Consider the following 6,558-nt stretch of genomic DNA (forward strand, 5'->3'; position numbering starts at 1 on the left):
CCAGTCAGCTGTGTGACTTTCTACAGAACAATCATTTATTGGAAGATTATCAGTCAGGATTTAGAGTGCACCATAGCACAGAGACAGCACTACTGAAAATTACAAATGACCTTCTAATGGCATCGGACAAAGGACTTGTCTCTGTACTTGTCTTGCTAGATCTCAGTGCTGCTTTCGACACCATTGACCATGACATCCTATTACAGAGACTGGAACATTTAATTGGCATTAAAGGAACTGCACTAAGTTGGTTTAAGTCCTATTTATCAGATCGATCTCAGTTTGTACATGTCAACGATGAGTCCTCCATGTACGCCAAAGTTAGTCACGGAGTTCCACAGGGTTCTGTACTTGGACCAATTCTATTTACCTTATATATGCTTCCCTTAGGCAATGTTATTAGAAAACACTCCATAAACTTTCATTGTTATGCAGATGATACCCAATTATATCTATCAATCAAGCCAGACGAAACAAACCAGTTAACTAAACTTAAAGCATGCCTTAAGGACATAAAAACCTGGATGACCTGCAATTTCCTGATGTTAAACTCAGACAAAACTGAAGTTATTGTACTAGGCCCTGAGCACCTCCGAAACAAATTATCTAATGATATAGTTACTTTAGATGGCATTGCCCTGGCCTCCAGCACCACCGTAAGGAATCTGGGAGTTGTCTTCGACCAGGATATGTCCTTTAACTCTCACATAAAACAAACCTCACGGACTGCCTTCTTTCATCTACGTAACATTGCAAAGATCAGGCACATCCTGTGTCAAAACTGTTACCTCTAGACTCGATTACTGCAATTCCTTATTATCAGGCTGCTCCAATAAGTCTCTTAAGACTCTCCAGTTGATCCAGAATGCTGCAGCACGTGTACTGACTAGAACTAGAACTAGAGATCATATTACTCCTGTATTAGCTTCTCTGCACTGGCTGCCTGTAAAATCCAGAATAGATTTTAAAATCGTCCTCCTCACCTACAAAGCGCTAAACGGTCAGGCCCCATCATATCTTAAAGAGCTCATAGTACCCTACTACCCCACTAGAGCACTGCGCTCACAGAATGCAGGGTTACTTGAGGTTCCTAGAGTCTCCAAAAGTAGAATGGGAGCCAGAGCCTTCAGCTATCAAGCTCCTCTTCTCTGGAACCAGCTCCCAGTTTCAGTCCGGGAGGCAGACACCGTCTCTACATTTAAGAGTAGCCTAAAGACTTTCCTCTTTGATAACGCTTATACTTAAGCTGCTATAGGCATAGACTGCCGGGGGACTTCCTATGACACACTGTCATAAGGAACTTCCTATGACACACTGAGCTCCCCTCTCCTTCTGTATATACTCATGTCCCATGTCCATGTTGTTACTAACTTCATTCCTTCCCGGGAGTCCTTGTGCCTCCTTGTCTCGCAGCTAACCGTGGAGCGGGGTCACACCTGGAGTGAGGTCATACCTGGAGCGGGATCACACCGGGAGCGAGGTTATACCAGGAGCATGGGTACACTTGGAGCAGGGTTTCACCTGGATCTTGGTGGTCTCCGGTATTGTGGCTGCATCTGCTGCCGCGTCGGTGCCTGCTTGACACCAACTGCTACCATCCCTAATTAACTACGTCTGTACGAGGGACTACCAATGCTAACGAGGGATTTCCAACACCTAGTGACAATGTGGCAGCCTGGAGAATAACACTTCTCAATCACTGCCAAAGACATCAAGAGCTCCCAGCAAGCATGCTGATGCTGCAGGAACCAACGCACGGGCATCGATCACAGGGACGTCCCACACCAATACACATGGACGTACTGAGGAGAGATGCTGGACAGTGCTGGCTTTCCGATAGTTGTATTATCACTCTTTCCATCCACCACTATTGGTTTTGTGTTATCAGCCCTACTTGTATTAGTTATTACAGCTGCTAGACTGCTATTGTGGCTGCTTCTAGATCTCTCTCTCTCTATCTCTCTCTCTATCTCTCTCTCTCTCTCTCTCTCTCTCTCTCTCTCTCTCTCTCTCTCTCTATCTCTCTCTCTCTCTCTCTCTCTCTCTCTCTCACTCTCTCTCTCTATCTATCTGTCCCCCCAGCCGGTCTCGGCAGATGGCCGCCCGCCCTGCGCCCGGTTCTGCTCCAGGTTTCTTCCCAGTAATCGGGGAGTTGTTCCTGGCCACAGTGCGCTTGGTGGATCCTGTTGGGTCTCTAAACTATGGTGTACGGTCATAGACCTGCTCTATATATAAAGCGTCTTGAGATAACTTCTGTTGTGATTTGACGCTATACAAAAATAAATTGATTTGATTTGATTTGATTTACCAGACGACTGACCCTCGTCACTAGTCACCTTCCTCTTCTTCACTTTACCAGACGACTGACCCTCGTCACTAGTCACCTTCCTCTTCTTCACTTTACCAGACGACTGACCCTCGTCACTAGTCACCTTCCTCTTCTTCTCTTTACCAGACGACTGACCCTCGTTACTAGTCACCTTCCTCTTCTTCACTTTACCAGACGACTGACCCTCGTTACTAGTCACCTTCCTCTTCTTCACTTTACCAGACGACTGACCCTCGTCACTAGTCACCTTCCTCTTCTTCTCTTTACCAGACGACTGACCCTCGTCACTAGTCACCTTCCTCTTCTTCACTTTACCAGACGACTGACCCTCGTCACTAGTCACCCTCCTCTTCTTCTCTTTACCAGACGACTGACCCTCGTCACTAGTCACCTTCCTCTTCTTCTCTTTACCAGACGACTGACCCTCGTCACTAGTCACCTTCCTCTTCTTCTCTTTACCAGACGACTGACCCTCGTCACTAGTCACCTTCCTCTTCTTCTCTTTACCAGACGACTGACCCTCGTTACTAGTCACCTTCCTCTTCTTCACTTTACCAGACGACTGACCCTCGTCACTAGTCACCTTCCTCTTCTTCACTTTACCAGACGACTGACCCTCGTCACTAGTCACCCTCCTCTTCTTCTCTTTACCAGACGACTGACCCTCGTCACTAGTCACCTTCCTCTTCTTCTCTTTAGAAGAGTCTTCATCCACCAACATCTCACTTTCCTCCTCCAGAGAACATTCTGCCTCCTTCGTTTCAGTCTGTGTGTCGACTGTGTCACTATTAATACTGTCAGTGTGTGATTGATCAGTAACCTCCACAACAGCACCTAAACCAGCAGAGACTGGACCAGCCCCCCCAGAACCAGCAGAGACCGGACTATCCTCACCAGAACCAGCAGAGACTGGACCAGCAGGGACTGGACCAGCAGGGACTGGACCAGCAGAGACCGGACCAGCAGAGACTGAACCAGCAGAAACTGGACCAACAGAGACTGGACCAGTAAAGACTGGACCAGCCCCCCCAGAACCAGCAGAGACCGGACCAGCAGAGACTGGACCAGCAGAGACTGGACCAGTCGCACCCGAACCAGCAAAGACTGGACCAGCAGAGACCGGACCAGCAGAGACTGGACCAGCCGCACCCGAACCAGCAAAGACCAGACCAGTAGAGACTGGACCAACTGCACCCGAACCAGCAGAGACCGGCCCAGCCGCATCCGGACCACCAGAACCTGAAACAGCAGCCTCAGAACCAGCAGCCCATTGCTGCTCAGCTTCAGTCTGCTGTGTACTGTGTGTACTCTGAGTATTGTCTTGCTGTGTACTGTGTGTACTCTGAGTATTGTCTTGCTGTGTACTGTGTGTACTCTGAGTATTGTCTTGCTGTGTACTGTGTGTACTCTGAGTATTGTCTTTCTGTGTACTGTGTGTACTCTGAGTATTGTCTTTCTGTGTACTGTGTGTACTCTGAGTATTGTCTTTCTGTGTACTGTGTGTACTCTGAGTATTGTCCTGCTGTGTACTGTGTGTACTCTGAGTATTGTCCTGCTGTGTACTGTGTGTACTCTGAGTATTGTCTTGCTGTGTACTGTGTGTACTCTGAGTATTGTCTTGCTGTGTACTGTGTGTACTCTGAGTATTGTCTTTCTGTGTACTGTGTGTACTCTGAGTATTGTCCTGCTGTGTACTGTGTGTACTCTGAGTATTGTCTTGCTGTGTACTGTGTGTACTCTGAGTATTGTCTTTCTGTGTACTGTGTGTACTCTGAGTATTGTCTTGTTCTGGACTTGGTGCTGCAGGCTCACCATTATGTGTCCCAGCGTTTTGTTTCTGTGGACAGGTCCGGATGAGGTGACCCTCCATTCCACAGCCAAAACATTTCATTCTCCCTGAAGACACATGAACAATGTAGTCAAACTCCTCCACCCTGAACTTCAACATCAAGTTTAACTCCTCAGTGTTGTTCTTTAGAATCATGAAGACCTGCCTTCTGAAGGAAACCACGTGTTTCAGGTGTGGAGATTTACAGCCCAGAGGAATCAGTTTAATTGGAGACATTAAATGTCCATGTCTCACCAGTTCCCTCTGCAACATTTCATTACTAATGAATGGAGGGACTTTTGACAGAATGATCTTTTTGGCCGGATTAACCAGCGGCACTACCTGAACAAAGGTGTCTTTAATCACCACACCTTGTTCAACAACCACGTTCACTTTATCAACGCTGTCCAGAAAAATCACGACTCCATTATTCATTCTGGATGCGGACTTAACACTGCCATAACCGACCATTTCTCCGATTGCTAAACTGCAATCCTCAACGGAGCAGATAACAGCTTCTTCTTCTTAGTCCTCTTGGCCCCCTTGGGAGCATAGGGCGTCCACCATGGATCTCCACCTCACTCTCTTCTGTGCAGTGGTCTTTGCTTCTTGCCAGGAGGTCCCGATCTTGTTTAACTCGTCAAGCATAGACCGTCTCCAGTTGTTTTTTGGTCTCCCTGGCTTCCTCTTTCCTTGTGGGTTGTAGTCCAGAGATTGTCTTGTTATGTTTGTTTCTTGTTTTCTGAGTGTATGCCCGATCCATCTCCACTTTCTCCTTTTGATTTCTTTGTTGATTTGCTCCTGGTTTGTTTGTTTCCACAGGTCTGTATTTGTAATTTTTCTGGGCCACCATATCCTCAGTATGTATCGGAGGCAGTTGTTGATGAACACTTGCAGTTTGTTGGTGATTGTGTTTGTGGTTTTCCAGGTTTCACAGCCATAGAGAGGGACAGATTTTACATTTGAGTTGAAAATTCGGATTTTTGTGTTTTTGGAGAGCTGGGAAGAGAGCCATACAGGTCGGAGTGTTCTGAAGGCATGTCTTGCTTTGCTGATGCGTAGCTCCACATCCTTATCTGCTCCTCCGTCTGTGCTGATGTTGCTTCCCAGGTAGACAAACTCTGCCACATTTTCTAGGGGTTGCTCCTTGATATTTATTCCTTGGTGGGATTTAGTGTTGATCCTCATGACCTTGGTCTTTCCAACGTTGATCATGAGGCCTAGCTGTTTGCTGTGTTCATGTAATTTGTTTGTCTTCTGTTGCATTTGTGTGTGTGTTCCTGAGATCAGTGCCAAGTCATCTGCAAAATCGAGGTCTTCCAATTGTGTGAAGGGAGTCCACTGTAACCCCGTCCTTTGGCCATCCACTGACTTTTTCATAGTCCAATCGATGGCAACAAGAAAGAGCAGGGGAGACAGAAGACAGCCTTGTCGTACTCCTGTTTTTATTTGGAGGGTGTCTGATAGCTTGCCATTTGAAATGACTTGGCCCGTGAATCCATTGTACATACATTTAATGAGATTGACCAGTTTTATGGGTATTCCGTAATGTCGGAGCAGCTTCCACAGGATGTTTCTGTCTAGGCTGTCGAAGGCTTTTTCAAAGTCAACAAAGTTGATGAACAGTGATGACTGCCATTCGATGCACTGCTCGACAATTATTCTGAGTGATGCAATGTGATCTGTACAGGAGTTGTTCTTCCGGAAACCTGCTTGTTCCTTCCTGAATATCTTGTCCAGTGGTTCTTGCATTCTATCCAAGATGATTCGGCAGAGGATTTTGCTGGGGACTGAGAGAAGCATGATGCCTCTCCAGTTCTTGCATTCACTGAGGTTGCCTTTCTTGGGAATTGTGACAATTAGCCCTTGTTTCCAGTCATTGGGTACCTCCTCTTTTACCCAGATCTCATTTAGAAGCCCGTAGAGGATGTCAGCGGTGGCACTGATGTCTGCTTTCAGTGCATCAGGGGGGATGTTGTCCTTTCCTGGTGCTCTGCCGAGCTTCAGTTTTTTGATGGCTCTTTTGATTTCTTCCTTTGATATCCTTTCACAGTTGATGTTTAGGTCTCGTCTCGCTTCTTCAATGTCTGGGGGGGTGTCTGGAGGAGGTCTATTGAGGACTTCCTCAAAGTGTTCCTTCCAGCGCTCTAGTTGTTGGGAGTCTTTAGTGAGAAGGTTTTCCTGTTTGTCTCTGATAGGCCGGCTAAAGCTCTTGTTCTTACCAGCTAACTGTCGGGTAATTTTGTAATAGATGTAAAGATAACAGCTGGACAGAGTTTAACTCCATGCCGGCGGGTGAGCTTCTCCAGCCCCCCGCCTCCGACTCCAAGAGTCGGCATGACTCCCAGCCGAGCCGGTGTGCAAGATTAACTGGTGGCTGAATTAACTGGTGATATTCCCG

At 46.9% G+C, this 6,558-nt stretch overlaps 1 long non-coding RNA gene across 1 annotated transcript; it reads left to right on the forward strand.

Moving 5' to 3' along the window:
- Nucleotides 1–787: 787 nt before the first annotated feature.
- LOC141763886 (uncharacterized) lies at nucleotides 788–2,023 on the forward strand. The gene is made up of 2 exons (XR_012593190.1): nucleotides 788–1,255; nucleotides 1,491–2,023. It is a non-coding gene; the product is annotated as an uncharacterized LOC141763886 (long non-coding RNA).
- The last annotated feature ends 4,535 nt before the right edge of the window (nucleotides 2,024–6,558 follow it).

Source organism: Sebastes fasciatus, unplaced genomic scaffold, assembly GCF_043250625.1.
Source record: "Sebastes fasciatus isolate fSebFas1 unplaced genomic scaffold, fSebFas1.pri Scaffold_90, whole genome shotgun sequence".
Classification (NCBI taxonomy): domain Eukaryota; kingdom Metazoa; phylum Chordata; class Actinopteri; order Perciformes; family Sebastidae; genus Sebastes; species Sebastes fasciatus.